This window comes from Melospiza georgiana, chromosome 21, assembly GCF_028018845.1.
Source record: "Melospiza georgiana isolate bMelGeo1 chromosome 21, bMelGeo1.pri, whole genome shotgun sequence".
Lineage (NCBI taxonomy): Eukaryota > Metazoa > Chordata > Aves > Passeriformes > Passerellidae > Melospiza > Melospiza georgiana.
Window position 1 is genome coordinate 2,301,367 of NC_080450.1, and position 16,864 is coordinate 2,318,230.

A 16,864-nucleotide genomic window follows, 5' to 3' on the forward strand; every position below is an offset into this window, starting at 1 on the left:
AATTTTGCATGCTGATATTCCCCTGGCAGACCCCAAAAAATGTCACCCATTTTCACAGCTCCCAAAATCTCAAAGTCATCAATTTTCATGTTGATATTCCCCTGGCAGTTCCCAAAAAACTCACCCATTTTCCAAACTGATTTATCCCTGGCAAATCCCAAAAACGTCACTCATTTTCCCCTCAGTGTTGCTTTGGTTGTGTGAGTGTAGCACCAATGATGATTTCAGACTGCAGCATCATTAAAACACATTTATTTTCCTTCAACCCAGCAAAGTAAGACAGTGACCCTAATGGCACATAATGGTGTCAGTGGGGGAAGGGGCTGTTCCTAAACCTCTCCAGCTGTAAATTGTCAGTTCTGGTGTCGCAGCAGGGCTGAGCTCTCTGCTCCTCACAGCCCCCAGCCCCATTTCTGCTGTCAATAGGGATGTTTGTCCCGACTGAATGCCCCTGATGGGTTGTAGCCTCCAGGCATCCTCCCTACCCATCCTCAGCTCCGGGAAAAACAGATGGGGACAGGCACTAAAAAGGGTGAGAGCTCCCTGTGGTTGGAGCTCTGGATGCTGAGAATTTGAGATTTTCTGCGCTGCCAGGCACTGACCCCCAAGAGAAAACTGCATTTCTGGAGAAGCCCTGGAGAAGCTCCCAAAATGGAATGGCAGAACTGGAGTTGTGGGTGTGGAGTTTGGGTAGAAGTGTGTGGTATCACAGGGTGGAAACTCAGAGTTTGGGGATTTAGAATATAGTAATATAAATAAAGCAGGATGGAGGTTTTAGGGTGGAGGCTGCTCCTTCTTCTTAACCTTCTTCTTCATTCATCTTCAACTTCTTCTTCACCTCTTCTTCACCTTCTTCTTTCTCCATGGTTTTTGGGTGGTTTTGTGTAATTGGACACATTGTGGACTCTGAGTGATCAGTTATTCGGTTAAAAGTGAAAATAATTTAGGTGTCATTTCTTTATTGTCAGTTTGGCCTTAAAAGACCTTGTAGCAAAAAATTGTTGGGCATTTTGTGCATTGTTAGTGGAGAACTGCAGAACTCACTGCAGTGAGACTGTAACCAACACCTATAATATTTCCAGTGGAGCTTCCAGGGCACATGGGGCACACCCCAGAGGGAGTTCTGTGTCTGCATGTCCTAAATGTCAGCTCCAGGTTCAACTAAACCCATCAGCTGCCAGCACTGAGGCTGAGCGAAGAGGAAACTCACTGGGTCAGGGACAGCAGAGGTGCAGGAATGTCCCTCAGCCCAGGTGGCTCCTTGCTGGACTTGTTCTCACTGGGATGGAGCTGACTTTCCTCCACCGTGGGGCTGGGTTTGGGGTTTGTGCTGAGCACAGGGTTGATAACCTGGGGGTGTTTTTGTTATTGTTGAGCTGTGCTTGCACAGTCAAGGCTTTTCCTGCTCCTCACCCCTCCAGCGAGGGCACAAGGAGCTGGGAAGGGACACAGCCAGGACAGCTGACACCAGGGACACCCAGGCCATCCATGTCAGGCTCAGGGGATGAAGGAGGAAGAAGAGAAGGACATCTGGAGTGGTGGCCTTTGTCCTCCCTGCTGTCCTGGGGATGGCTGAGCCCCTGCCTGCCATGGGAAGTGGGGAATGAATTTCTTGTTCTGCTTTGTTCCCATGTGTGGCTCTTGCTTTAATTATTAATCTCAGCCCAAGAATTTTCTCAGTTTTACCCCTCTGGTTCCCTGTGGGGCTGAGCTGCTGGGGCTGGGGTTAAGCCACCACATCTGGGAAGGAGCCACAGCTGGAATCTGTGCTGGCACCTGGAGTCTCCGAGAGGACCACGAGATCAGCACGTGACCCCCAGACTGTCCATAGGAGCCTTCGGTGGCACCAATTTAATCATTAAATATTTGCATGTTTCCAATTAAAACGGAGCCCAGGAGACTCTGCAAGCCTGGGATGGGCCATGGATGAGTCCTGTGCTTCCCTCCAGCACTGCCTGGTGGGCCAGGGAAGCTCTGGCTGTGCAAGAGTTAAGGGCTGGGGGCTGGGAATTAATTAACATCTTCCATCTTCATCTGATCTCAGGTGGATACTTAATGTTTTTGTCTGCAGAGGTTTATTTTCCTCCAGATTGATTGGATGAATTGTGTTCCCAGAGATCAGAGAGTTCAGATGGCAGAGGATCCTCTTACCAGAAGATGAAAGCCAACATAATCAACTGCACAACTTCAAAACATGCAGCTTGTTCTTGTTGGCTGTGCCTAAGTTTTCCCTGCAGAGAAGCTGTCGACAATGATTTGATATCAATCCAGTAACAATCCCTGGTTTCTAATAATAATTTGCACTTCAGTAGAAATGTTCATGTGAGGCTCTGAGAGCATTTAGCAGATGGTCATTAGTGAAGCTCCCCAGTTCTCCTGTGAGGAAGAGATAACAATTATGAGCCTTGTTTTACAGATGGTGACACTAAGGTGAGGCACTGAAAGGTGAAATAACTCTCCTAATTTTCCATAATGAGCCAGTGGCAACAGATCCATGAATGAAACCCAGGCATCCTGCTGCGATTACTCCACAAACCCTATATCCTTATCTTTCACAGGAAAACGTGGTCAAAGAGATGAGCCTGGAAAGCAAAAAGCAAATGACTCAAAGGCAAGATTCATGACACATTTCTGGAAATAAGGAATTAGGTCTGGGTCAATAAATAACTGGGAAACCAGGGGGACGCAATCCGAGAGGCATGTGAAACGAGGATGGATGGAAAAGAAAGAAGATAATGGAAGGGAGGGGAAGGAAAACAGAGCAGCTCTGACTTTTTATTTCCACTCTTGGTTTCAATCAGCCTTGTAAAATTAAAGGTTAGGCTCTGAGAGAAAGGAGAAAGCTCCATCTGCTCCCGTGGGGATACATCCAATGGGTGAGGCTCCAAACTACCGCTAACAAAACCCTCCAATGGCTCCTCACCCTGAAGCCAGGTGCCAGCTGTGGGGACAGTGCTTGTGTTTGGGTACCTCAGAGGCCGTGGGGAGGGCAGGGAAATGGGGCTGGAGCTCTGGGAACAGCAGCTGGAGCTCTGGGAAGAGCAGCTGGAGCTCTGGGAACAGTGTCTGGAGCTCTGGGAACGGCGGCTCTGCCCCGCGGCATCACCCACCAAACCGCGGCGGGGCTGGAGAGCTCAGCCTGGCTGGAGGTGCGAGGGCTGGAGTTCTGGGGCTAATTTTAGCTCCCACCTGCACTGGTTTTGCCTTTCTCGCCCAGCAGGGCTGCCCTGCCAGCGCTGAGGGACTGGCTGGTGCCCCGAGCCGCCCCGCGCGCAGCGCGCACACGCCGAGGGGAACGCGGCCCGGCCGCGCAGTTTATAAAACAGCCAAGTGGAAGCCAAAAGACTTGAGTCTAATCCCTCCAGTTAAGTCATCTAGATTCCTTCTCACCACCAGCCATCTGATCTCAATCAGCAAATCTTGGCCTTCCTCTCCTGACCCAGCCGAGCGCGGTGCTGAGGCCTGAAGTAATCTGCATGCAAAATGCTTTAGTAATGATTCCTCCAGGAGGGGCTGCTTTGATTGTTATTTCCCAAAAGTCCTCCGATATGAAAGGGGCAGGCAAACAACAAAGGTGCCTTGGTAATGTTTGCCATCAATAATTTGTCAATACTCTGTAATGTTCCTCCATTTATTTTCAGTGCCTGTGGTTAATAGAAGCCTATTGAAAGAGACCTATTTATATGCATGCCTTAAAAGCAATCACGGGGTATTAAATGGGATGTGCTTTTAGTCTGAAGGTGCTTCCAAGTGTCTATTAGTAGGATTCAGCAAGTAAATGAAACAGAATTAAACATCTCTGTCTTTAACATCACCTTTGGGTGCAGTGTATGCTTCAAAAACGCTGCAAGATCTTCACAGATTTATGAACTCACAGAATGGTTTGGGTTGGGAGGGACCTTAAAGATCATCCAGTCCAGGGGCACCTTCCACTGTCCCAGGTGCTCCCAGTCCCATCCAACCTGGCCTTGGGCATTTCCAGGAATCCAGGGGCAGCCACAGCTGCTCTGGGAAATCCATCCCAGCCCCTCACCACCCTCACAGGGAACAATTCCTTCCCAACATCCCATCTAACCCTACTCTCTGTGAGTCTGAAGCCATTCCCACTTGTCTCACCATGATTATATTGATTTCACCATCACCCACAGCACCAGAGAGCCAGAACTGGAACCAAAAGTGTGTTGGAGTGGTAACACCAGGAAAATCTGGGAGAGCAGCAGCGATGTCTGATGAGAAGATCTTGACTGGAAAGACTTGGAGAGCCTCAGCCATGAGCACACCCATGGGTGCTCCTGCTGCAGGTGCCCCTCAGGGTGGGAGCTGCTCAAAGGCAGCTGGTTGGTGTGGGAACTGGCATGGGGATTCTGGGATGCTCACTGGCATATTTGCACTTTGGGAGCCAATCCTAGTGCCATCCAGAAGGGCTCCCAAAGGAGAGGAGAAAAGGTGCAGAAGGGCAGTTCTGTTCAGCCCCAAGGACCCCAACTTTCCCTCTTCTCTTCCTCACACCTCAGCTTTCCCTGTTCTTTTCCTCACTTCCCTGTGATGTTAGCTGGGATAACGCAGGAATGACTTCACAATTTCATACATGGAGCAGGCAGGGGAGGCAGAGGAAACAGGATCTGCCATTTTCAACCCAGATAATTGCATTACAAAGCCCAGCACGGTTTTCATTATTGTGCCGTGTTCAATCAACCTCCATCCCAAAGGTGCACACAGATCTCAGGCTATTCCAGGCCTTGGCAGCTGCTTCGCTGTACTTGCTCCTTTTTATTTATTTTTTTTTTTTTTTTTCATCTTGGGGCTTTTAAAATTGATGGGAGGCTGAAGGCAAGAGCTGATGCATTGTAGATGACAACAAAAGAGGCTCCATAAAATTGCTTTTGGCATCTCGTGTGCGTTCCGTCTACATCTTATAAATTACTGCTGCATTACAGCGATAAAAATAGGTTAGTATTTGGAATTGATTACAGTGAGATAAAGCTCTAATAAAAAAAAAAAGCACTGATGCATAAATATTCTGAGCATACAGGGGTAATTTGATTTGATAAAATAAAAATATGGCTCTTAATTTCTTCCTTTTAAACAGAACACACACGCACGCGCAGCGCTGGGAGAACTTCAGCAGCTGTTCGGTTCAGCATTCTCAGAAATGGGTCTGTGCCTCTTGCAGCTCTTCCCTCCAGACATTTTTATGGCAATCTCTGCATCACCAGCATTCCCACTGCTGGGTTATAATATTCCTGCTGCAATCCCAAAGCGTTCAGCCCAGGCATCCGTGCTTCTTCCAGGTGGCAAACATTGATTTTCCTCACACCTCAACTTCTCCCATTCTCTTCCCCACTTCCACGTGACATTAGGAATTACTTAACAATTTCATACATGAAACAGGCGGAGGAGGCAGAGGGAACAGGATCTGCCATTCCATCAACCCAAATAATTGCATTACAAAGCTGCATTTCAAACCTGTGCCACTCAAAGCTTTTTATTAACCAGGCTGGGTCTCTGGAATTCACAGTGCAGCACACCAGCTCTGCAGCCCTCACTGGGACTGCAGGATCAGCAGAGGGAGCTGGGATATTGTTTTCTGCAGTTCTAACACAAATGGAAGGATAATTTTATTTACAGGAGGAGGAGGGAAGCAGCGATTCATGTTTCAGCACGAGCAGCCCAACACGCCTCACTCCAGCAGAGCGGTTTGGCTCACACAGTGAACTCAGGGTGAACGCTGGCCTTGCATCAGGACAAAAGGACAAAAAGTGGCCTGAGAGCCACCCTGGACAGAAAGGCAGGTAGCAGAGATGGGGAACGCAGAAACACAGCAAAGCGGCACATCTGTCCTGCAGCCCAGCCCAGCCCTTGGCCACACAGCTGGAGGTGCTGAGCCCCCACCCAGCAGAGCCCAGCCTGGTGAATGCTGGGCACGGGGCTGGGTGCCCTGGAACCCCTGGCAAAGCTGGTTTTGGGCAGGGCTGGGGGCAGGAAGGCGCTGCTGCCGTCCCTGCGGGCCGCGCCTTTGATGTGGGCTGGACGGGATGTGGCTGCGCCTGCCCCCGCCAGCCCGAGCAGGGAAAGGGAAACCAGCGCTGACAATTATCCCTGCCGAGCAGCTTGAGCATTCCTGAGCTTTCAGTAATGGATGATAAGCTGTTGGGAGTAAGACGATCCCCAAAACCCTCCCATGGCAATGGCAAAAGCAGCCCAAAGCGTGTCCCAACACAACTGGTAACACTTCCACTGAGGGAAACACAGGTAGGCTGAGAGAACGTTCCTTTTAAATTTCATTTATTTATTTTTTGTGTACATTTCCCGTAATTCGACTGACATACCATTGCTATAAAGATGCCCTGCTCTTTGAATATTTCCATCCAAGACCACTAGTTTCAAGTGTGGTTATGAAAAGTCACGGCAAACATATGACTGGAAAGAGGTGGTTGGTTTTTGACTTCCAGGCAGTTGTTTGAAGCATTTCAGAGATGCACACGATATTCAGCAGAACACACGCACGCACAGCGCTGGCTTACACACACGCACGCGCACACACACATCTGGAAAACTGTTACAGTGGTTGAAGTCTCCAAAAAAGGTGTACTGTCCCCTCTCAGCAGCAGTGAAAAATCTCTGAGTATCCTGAGAAATCAAATCAAAGCACAGTAAAGAGGAGTAACTTATCCCATCAGCAGGGTTTAGGGTTGGTTGGGGTTTTTTTCCCCAAGCCAAATGTATTTTGCCAATCTGATTGAAGTGAAGAAAAGGAAGAAAGAATCTGTGGCAGTGAAGGTTGAAGAAACCAGTTCAGCACGGACCCTAAAAGCATCTCATTAAAACAACAACAACATGGAGTAAAAGCCTCTCAAACGTTACACACACACTCCTACTGTCACTCTGCTACCCCTGCTCGTCTCCAGAGCACCAGGAACAGCAGAGATGAGTGAAGGCAGCACAGGGACGTGCAGGTGGACAGCCAGGTGACCTCAGAAAGGCTCTGGGGCATGGGGACAAGCAGTGAGCGTGGCAGTGCCTGACTGGTGGGACCTGGCAGTGTCTGCACCCGGCTGGGAACGGGAGCTCGGAGCACCCACCCTGCACAGGGCCAGCTCCAAACCCTGGGCAAAGCCCACAGGACACTGCCAACCAGCCAGTGCCACCTCAGAGCCACGCCAGTGCCACCTCATCCCCTCCAAGCTGCCCTGGCTGCCCAAGCACCCTCCCCAAGGCTGTGGTGCTGTGGTGGTTTGGATTCTCACAAGGAAATAATTCCCTCCCTCCACAAGGCTGGAAACTGAGAATCACCCCCGCTGCTCTGTGCTGCCTTTAACCCAGCTCTGCCCCTGCTCCCTGCCTGCAGCCCAGGGCTGTCCTGAGGGGCTGGAGCTGCCCCGTGCCCTGGCTGACAGAGGGGTTGTGTGAGGCGACAGAGCCCTGCAGAGAAAACCAGCAAAGCCTGAGACAACACAAACAAACACCACGCAATTAAAAGAAGGATGGGAGATGTGGTCTGATGTACTTCTGCCAAGAAATAAATATTTTACACTGCCTTTCTTTTTTTATTTTTTTTTTCTAAAAGCACTTGCATTGTGTTTTCGTAAATCTCAAAATGGTTGAGTTACTCCCTGCACAAAACACACTCACACACACACACACATCCACACCTCTCACACCCTCCAATGCACACAATTCCAGCTTTGTAGAGCTACTGGATTTGCTTTGAGACAAGTTTCTTGTGCATTTGGACAATTTACTTTTGAGACAAGTTATTTGCAAGAAGGCAAAGTTCATGCATGGCTTTGACAGCTCCACTTTCTCATAAATGGTTTTTGAAAAGCAGAAAGCAAATGAGGGCCAAAGCTCCATTTAAAGTTCACCTCGGATGCCTGAAAAGCATTTATACCCACATCCTTCTGAGGTCCCTGCTTTATGAACTTCTAATCAATTCCACATTCTGCTACCCAACGCTTCTTATACGTTTGGGGAAAGAAAACAAACCAGAGAAGCAGCGTGAGCTGTCTGAAAACAGCTGCACCAGGGAAGGGCTTCAAATGTGGCCATGTGGCACTTGGGGACATGGGCTAGTGGTGGCCTTGGCAGTGCTGAGTTTTTGGTTGGACTCGATGATTTTCAAGGTTTTTCTACCCTAAATGACTCTGTGGTTCTCTGATTCTCTTATTCTTGAGCAGAAAGGCTGGGGAGGCTTTGGAAGCACCTTTCCAAGGGGAGGAAGGGAATAAAAAGAACAAAACCTGATGGGTTTGGAGCCCCCAGTCCTGATTCTCTCTCACACTTCAGGGATTGCCCTCAACATCCCATGGGGAACAAGGAGCTGCAGATGAAATGCTGCATTATTTCTGCAGATGAATTATTGGATTATTTCTGCAGGACCAGGTGTCCTCCACCCCAGAGGTGACACCTGGCTGTCCCCAGCCCTGCCCTGGCCCATCCTGAGCACCAAGGGCTCAGCAAACTCCACGGAAATCTGACAGAGAAAAGCCTGGCACGAGCCTTGGACAAACCAAGTTTGCCACCAGCCAGATTTTAATTTCCAGGTGGAAAGTGGTTGTTTTGTCAGAATTCAGGGTGGTTTTAATGACACAGAGCATTTTACCAGCTAAATTGAACCCTGCTGCTACTCAATCCCCTCTCAAAGGAACAAGAAACCCACCTCGTTCTTCCCTCCCAAAAACATAAAAGTGAGCGGGTTTCTTCAGAAGCCCCCAAGATGTTAAAACAAAACTCCAAAAATTACAATTTTTTAAAAGCAAGATTCCCTATCCCCATCCCTAATTCTAGAGCAAACCAGGACGCTAAAAGAAAAATAATCTAAGTTGCTAAAAAGATAATTTAAAATAATAATTAGGTGTCTACTGCCATCCCAGCTGGTAGGAGAAAGCACAGGGATTCCACATGGCTCCAGGGCAGGCTGGGAGATACCTTCAGCACCTCTTGGATAGTACCAGAAAGGGATCAATAAAAAATAAATAAGAAGAACATGAGAAGGAATATAAGCCTTCCACAGGGATGGAAAAGCAGAGACTTTCACAGTTAAGCAACCAAATGATGTTACTGTAAAAAAATCCTAAAAATGAAGTAAAAAAGGACTTGTATTAAAGCAGGTTGGAAAGTCTTCTCCTTCCTAACATGTTCATGTGCCCTCTCCAACACCAGACCACTGGGATCTGGGTGCTTTTCCATTTTTTTGCTCATATTTTGGTGTTTGGGGTTTTTTTTCCCAGCCAAAATGATGTAGAAATATTGTTGTTACAGGTTTCCCACCATCTCCAGAAAAAGCAGACTTCACACCTTAAGAAAGAAAGTCTAGAAATCCCATATATTGATGCTAAACAGGGATCTTTGCCAATAAAACTGTAAATCCTTAAATTGAAGATCCTGGACAATTTTGGGGTTTTTTTTTCCCCTACAAGAAATGACAAATTTTACTCCAACACATTTCCAGCGTACAAGAAGCTCCATTTAGCCTCTTCCTCTTGTTGTATTGCTATTAAAAATTGCAGAATTCCAGCTCTTTTGGATGTTGTGACTATTTCCAGCAGTCCCTGGCACAGGGACAGCTCTCACCAAGCACAAATCACTGGATTCACCAAAATAAAAACAGTGGCCCAGCCCTGGAAATTCACTTTACACAGGGATTTTAAAGGGAAAATTCAGAGCCAAATCCTGGCTTGGGGAATGTTGGATTTAGAGCCCCAGCCTGCAAGAAGCCCCCCAGAAGGCAAAGTCCATGCTGTAGGTGTTTATGCAGGATCTGGGAATAAATTTGGGTTAAGAATGGATGGAGAGCTCTGCAGCTGTACCTGGATTTGGGAGAATTCGATCCTGGCTCAACAGCTGTGACAGAGACTGGGATTTATCTTTAAAAACACATTTTTTGGCTTTTACCAGGCACTTAATCCATATTTCTTCACCCTGATTGTGCAAATCAAGGACACCTGGCCCTTCGTGACTTTTCACAGTATCCACCCTGAAAAACAACCCAAACCATAAAAATGCTGAAGGTTTTTGGGTGTTCTGGGACACCCTGAGATGGCTGAATGTTCTCTCCTAGAGGGAAAAATCCCGAGATAGGGCAGAACCCAACACCTCCATCCCGTAATTCCTGGGGAAAATGTGTCTGAGTGAGTTTTTGGAGGCCATGGATACTCCAGGCTGCTCTTCCAGCCTCCAGACGTTGGCCCCTCTCACTGAATTTATCTCCATCCACCTCTTGGCACAGCTTGGTGTGTCAGGTCACAGCCTTTTGGAAAGATCACGGCCTGCTCTCATTATTTCCTCAAAAACAATCATTATCTAGGGGCAAAACCAGACTGAACTCAAGCCTGAGCTGGCCTGAATTATTCCTGGAAGATAAAGCAAGCAGCAGCTTTCCTGATGGGTTCAGGAATACTTTGGGGTGTGTTTAGTCTTGATTCAAAAATTACACCACTGCGAGTTTCCTGGATTTAGCTAAGCCCAAAAGCGAAACTAACAGATCAAAATACCCCGAAATCAAACTGCTAGGAAGGCTTTTCAGCTCTGGCTGACACCAGGCAGCTTTGGAAATGGCCAGAGGATGTCTGAGCTTTTGAGATTTCCATCTGCACGTCCAAACTTCTCCCGGTTTATCCCCGCAGAACCTCGCGGCCCCGTCCTGCAAACACCAGGAGCCTCCCGAGGAAGGGACTGAGGCTCATCCTGGCCCAGCCCCCTCAGAGCAGGGCTGCTGCAGCTCCAAAGGGCAGCAAACCAAGGACAAACTCCTGCAGGGTGGGGATGCCCAGCTGGGGAATCAGGGAGCAGGGAGCTGGAGAGGACAGGAGCTCCTTCCTCACCTAAAGCACTCCATGGACTCCCTTCCAGCTGGTTGCGAGTAAAATACCATGAAAATAAAAATATGAGGAATATTTTGATATGAAAATAAAAATAAAAAGGTGCCCAGGATGTCAGGCGTCCCAAACGGCAGCAAATGAAGTGACAAACTCCTGCAGGGTGGCTGTGCAGGTCGTTCCCAGCTGGGGAATCAGGGAGCAGGGAACTGGAGAGGACAGGCAGCTCCTTCCTCCCCTACACACTCCAAGGACTGCAAACCCTTCCCCTCCCTGCTGGCTGCCCATGAAAATAAAAAGATGAGAAATATTTTGACATGAAAATAAAGATATGAAGGTGCCCAGGATGTCAGGTGTCCCAGAGCTCTGCAGCATCCCAGGGCTGCTCTGAAGGACACAAATCAAGGACTCCTGGCCCTTTCTGACTTTTCACAGTATCCACTCTGAAAAAAAAAACCCAAAACATAAAAATGCTGAAGGTTTTTGGGTGTTCTGGGACACTCTGAGATGGTGAATGTTCTCTCTTAGAGACCAGCCCCACTCATCCTGCAGCCCCAGCTACTCCCTGGCTGTCCCTGGTGAATTCCCTCCTCCTGCTGGCCTGAAAATGGGAGATTTCCAGCATTTAACTGGTTGAGACCACCTTGAAAGCTTCCCCTCTTCTCTCTCAGCTCCAGAGACCTCCAGGCTTTCCCCTTCTTTAAGGCCACACAGCAGCAGCATGCCTTGGGTCACCTGCAGGTTTTCCCCTGTGGGTTCTTTTTGGGTTTTAAGTTTTGCTCCCCTCGCTGGAGCTGGGGATGAGTGGGACCCATAAATGTGGGTCTGAAGGAAGATGTGGGGAGGGCAAGGGCAGCCAGGCTGCTCTCAGGCTGTGTCCTGCCCCTCCTGCTCCTCCCTGGCAGAGTGCTCCGATCTGATATCATGATCAGAGCACTCATTTTGTCCCCAGGCCATTAAATCCACCCTTAAATTCACTGCACTCTCAGAGTCCTTTCCATTTATCCAGCAATGGACCTTTGTGCCTGCAGCACTGCCCCAGCAGCTCCTGGCTGTGTTTATTCATCTGCAAACACCTCAGATCTGAGATGCAGCTTTGTCTGGCCCTATTTATCACCAAAAGCCTCTGTTTTGATGGAGTGGGGTTGTGTGAAGGAGCAGAGAGTCCTTTCAGCCTTCAACAGAGCTGCCACTCCTCCAGCATGATCCAGGGGGGATCTCCAGGGCAAATTCCACATTCTCCATCTGCTCCAGCAAAGGCTGAGCTGAAATATTCATGAGGAGATGTGATCCCTTCTCAGCACAAACCATCTGGGTTTCACAGGCCAGGCAGAGGCCAGAGGAGCAGGCACAGCTCTGGGATCCATCCTCTGCTGCTGCTTTCAAGGAAACCAGGAGCCTGGGGCAGGACACAGGGTGTGAAATGTGCACATCTGGTGAGAAATGTGCACATCTGGAGTGTTCTGGGTGTGCTGACCACCCTCCCTCTCCCCAGGCACATCCAGAGCAGAGAGAGGAACCTGCTCTAACATCCACAACCATAACATGGCAATAAAGATTAATGAGCAAAAATTGCCATTTTACGTCTAATCCGTGGGGATTTGTGCTCATTAATCTTTATTAGTGTGTAATAACTGTTTAGACACTCAGGACAGATTCTCAGCTGGACCAAACTGGCTCTGTTCCAGTGGAGCAGTGCCAGTTTACACCCTCCATGACCCCAGCTCACCATGAGCCATCCCATCTGCAGCAACCACAGCCCTGACAGTATTTCCCCAGCAGCAGGGGCACACAAGTGAAGGCAGCTATTTGTCTTTCCCTGCAACCCAAAAAAAGAGAGCTGCATGTGTCCAGGAAGCTCAACAATAGACGTGTCAATAAACACCAGGAAATGCAGTGAAAAAGCAACAGCAACAAAAGGAACCCCAAGGAGCAGGGAAGTGGATGGTTTCAGAGGCAAGAATGTAAGATCTGGTTTGGCAGGAGCATAACTAAGAGGGATCTTTGGCATGTGAAAGAGTGAAAGCACCAAGACAGGCTCCCAGAGTTCCTCTAACAGGAACAAGATGGAAAAAGGAAAAAAAATTAAAAAAAGAGCATCTTGGCTGTTTTTTTGGGTGTTGTTTTGAATATAAAGGATTTATTAAACATGGGAGCTGGTGGGAACCTTGTCTGAAGCACACCAGAGCAGCCGCTGAAGCAATGCTGTGTTGACCAAGCAGGATTTCCTCCTCCAGAACGTGGAGGGAAGAAGGGAAATGTGCAGGTACACAGCAGCATGGAGAAATCCCAGCTGAGGCTGTGCCCTCAGCCCCTTCCCACCTGGACAAGGTGCAGCAGGGTTGAGAATTCAGATTTTTTTAGAGATTTTTTTTCAAGTACGGACCCACCAACTCCCTCCTGCATCACACACCTGCCTCCAGAAATGAAGTTTCACCTCCTTAACAAGTCACAGTTGCCTCTTTGTCAGCAGTAAACTCACCAAAAGTCAGGGGAAAGCAGAGAAATACAGTACAGAGATATCTGTGTCAAGGTTTGTCCACCTGGAAGAACTCCAGGAGAGATGGGCATTGCACCCAGTGCAGCAGCATCGACCCGGTGCTTAAAACAGCAACCAGAAAATGCCCTCCAGCTCCTCTTTCAGATTTAAGGGTCCAACGGAGACCCAGGAAACATCTTTGCTACCAGAGACACTTCAGAGCTCCACCATGGCAGGGCTGCAGCATCCTGGAGATCGCAGGGGCTGTGCAGTGGGAGGAAGAGGAGGAGGAGGAGGAGGGACATCACACCTGGGGTCCCTGTGGCAGCCTGGAGAGGCCTCCCTGCCCTGCAAACCCACCCAGAGCTGGGCCTGAGCTCCCACAGCTTTGCTCTCTCCCTGCCCCCTGAATCCCTTTGGGGCTCTTTCAGATTTATGGCATTTGGGAGCTGCTCCTCTAAAAATCCCAGTTTGCGGCAGTCCCAAAGCCTGGGCCGTGTGAACACAGAAAATCTTGGTGAAGAACATCCCTAACCCTCCATCCCTGGGCTGTGTGAACACAGAAAATCTTGGTGAAGAACATCCCTAACCCTCCATCCCTGGGCCGTGTGAACACAGAAAATCTTGGTGAAGAACATCCCTAACCCTCCGTCCCTGGGCTGTGTGAACACAGAAAATCTTTGTGAAGAACATCCCTAACCCTCCATCCCCAGGCTGTCAGGAAAGGTTTCCCAGAGCCTGTCTTGGCCAAACAAAGAGCTGAGCAGCCACCAAAGGCTATTCATCTTCACAGAGGTGCCAATTAAAGAGCAGAGAGAAAATCCTGACCTATCCTGCAGCTCTGCAGGGCTCTGAGGCACACAGGAGTCCCTGGGTCTCCTCCCTGAGCTGAAGAGGAATTCCTGGCTCAGGCCAAGTTTTGTGCCCACCTCAGGGATGCAGGGACAGCTCCCCTGACCTCCCACAGCACCTCCCACCCTCACACAGCTCCACACCTGCTCTGGCCTCACACAAACCACTTGGAAAGGAGCAAAGTCATGGGGAAGGAGCAGGGAAGGGAGGGGTTGCTGAGTGCCCTGTTGTAATGTCATTAAAGCAAGGGATTAGAGCAGAAAGCAGAGAAGCAGGGCCTGTGTGGAGGCAGGAGGAACCTTTCAGAGGGTTACAGACAACACTGCCATTAATTCTCCATTGGAAAACGCTGGTGACATTAATATCTGCTATTAAAACTGAGCCCTGACAGTGTCTCATAAATTCAACCTGTCAATTGCCATGGCACTGAAATGAAGGTGCTCTGAGGTCAAGGAGATGTGGTGTCCAAATGAGACTTATATTGCAGGGGAAAAGCAGCAAAAACAATCTTGAACAAAAGCATCAGATCCATATGTAGGAAAACCAAAGGGTGGTTTTAAATGTCATGTTTTTCAAAGTGAGAATTGATGCTGGAACCAAGTCTATAAACTGGCTGGCTGGACTTTCAGCTGCAGCTGAGGACAATCAATCAAAACAGCTCTGTGACTCTGAGAAAGTGAGAGAGAGCAAAAACACACACACACACACACACACACACCATGGAATATGAGAGGGCAGATCATGAGCCAGGCCAGACCTCTTAAAATTACACTGAAGTAAAACATCCTCGTGTTTCACCCGCCACAAAATGTAACCTGAAAGGTTCCCCTGGGCTCAGGGTGAGACTGGAGCTTGTCCTTCCCCGAGGGCTGGGCTGAGCAAGGAGAACCTCCTCCTCCTCCTCCCCAAAGCCCCAATGACCTGGGAATGGCACCCTGATTGCTGCCAGCCCTCTGCGAGCCCCTGCTCTGCACCAGCACTGAGAAACCCCAGAAACGCTGCCCTGCCTGACAGTGCCAAAATCCCTTCCCAAAATCCCCTCAGACTGTTCCAGCCTGCACCAGCAGAGAATGGAGCTGCTACCCTGGCAGAGAGGGGGAAATGACACCTGGACAGGGTCAGTGGCATTCTACACATGTTCAATGACACCTGGACAGGGTCAGTGACACCTGCACACATTTTCAGTGACACCTGAACAGGGTCAGTGACACCTGCAGAGGTTCAGCACTGCAGAACAGGGTTAAATGACACCCTGCACAGGGTCAGTGACACCTGCACAGGTTAAGCATTGCAGTGTCACTGTTCAGTGACACTGTGCACAGCTTCAATGACACTGTGCACATGTTCAATGACACCTGCACAGGTTGAGCATTGCAGTGTCACTGTTCAGTGACACTGTGCACAGGTTCAATGACACCTGCACAGGTTCAGTGACACCTGCAGAGGTCCAGCACTGCAGGGCAGGGTTCAGTGACATTGTGCACAGGTTCAATGACATTGTGCACAGCTCCACCATTGCAGGGCAGGGTGTTTGTGCTCACACCTGGCTCCGAGGGGCTGTGCCCCAGCCAGGGTGGGGACAGAAGTGCGTGCAGGGGCTCGAGGCACTTGAGCAGCCCCCCAGATGCACAGGCAGGCCCCACTGCAGGGCTGGGGAAGGAGCCAGGGCAAAGGCAGAGGGGCTCAGGCAGCTGTGGCTCAAAGCAGCGTTAACCTGGAGCCAGCACCTCACTCCAGGCTCAGCAACACCCACAGTGCCCCCTGCTCCACACAGTGACTGACCCCAGGGCACAGGCACCTCCAGCTCCTCTCCCACCTCAGCAGCCTCCTCCTCTTGCTGCTGGGGACATTGCAGCTTGTCCCCAGCTGCAGGGAGCTCCTGGGCAGGGTGGGCTCTGGTGTCCCTGCGTGGTTTCCCAGGCTGCAGCTCCCACGTGCAGCCAGGGCAGAGCCCAGAGCTGCTGCAGAGCCCAGAGCTGCTGTAGAGCCCAGCTGGGGCTGGACACAGCCCAATCCAGGTGCCAGCAGGGGCTCCTGGCAGCGCTGGCACTCCCAGACCCTGTGGGCAAGCAGGGAGAGATTGCTGCCAACACAGTGCCAGGAGCCCTGGAAAGCAGCACTGAACCCCCCCATTCTTTGGGGGCGTCACACCCTGCACCCTGTGACCCTGTCCCACCCCCAGAGGACAGAGGAGCTCCCACTGAGGCCCAAAGCAGCTCATCCCCAGCCCAAGGGAGCCTCGGGCACTGCAACGCTGCTGGGCAGGCGGGCACGGACCAGGGCAGCCTCCTCCTCCTCCTCCTCTTCCTCCTCTATGTGCAACTCCTCTGACAGCCTCCCTCCTTCCTCCCCTCCTCTTGTCCCAGACACTGTCCCAGGGACTCCAGAGCTCCCAGCCTGCCTCCCCAGCAGGGCAGGGCTGGGATGGGGCTGGGAGCAGCAGCTGGGCTCGGTGTGTGTGTCTGCAGGTGACACAGGGGACACCAGGAGGTGACACAGGGGACACCAGGGCCTTCCTCCCCGGCACAGCCCGAGCAGCTGAGCTGCAGGTCTTGCTCATCAATTCCTTTTATGATGCACATTAAATATACTCCACAACAGGGACACTTCTCCTCTGCTCTCTCCTCTCCTCAGACACCTCTCCCCCAGCAGAGCCCTACAAGTGCTGCTTGCTGTGGCCTCATTTTGCATCACCATCATCACCATCATCATCATC

General features: G+C 50.1%; 1 protein-coding gene across 1 annotated transcript in view; it reads right to left on the minus strand.

The window, feature by feature from the left end:
• Positions 1-1,544: 1,544 nt before the first annotated feature.
• MAP2K6 (mitogen-activated protein kinase kinase 6) overlaps positions 1,545-16,864 on the minus strand; it is a 56,315-nt gene continuing 40,995 nt past the window's right edge. The window contains exon 13 of the mRNA XM_058038562.1: positions 1,545-2,376. The gene's annotated coding sequence lies outside the window, so the exon portion shown is untranslated. The remainder of the gene's footprint in view (positions 2,377-16,864) is intronic.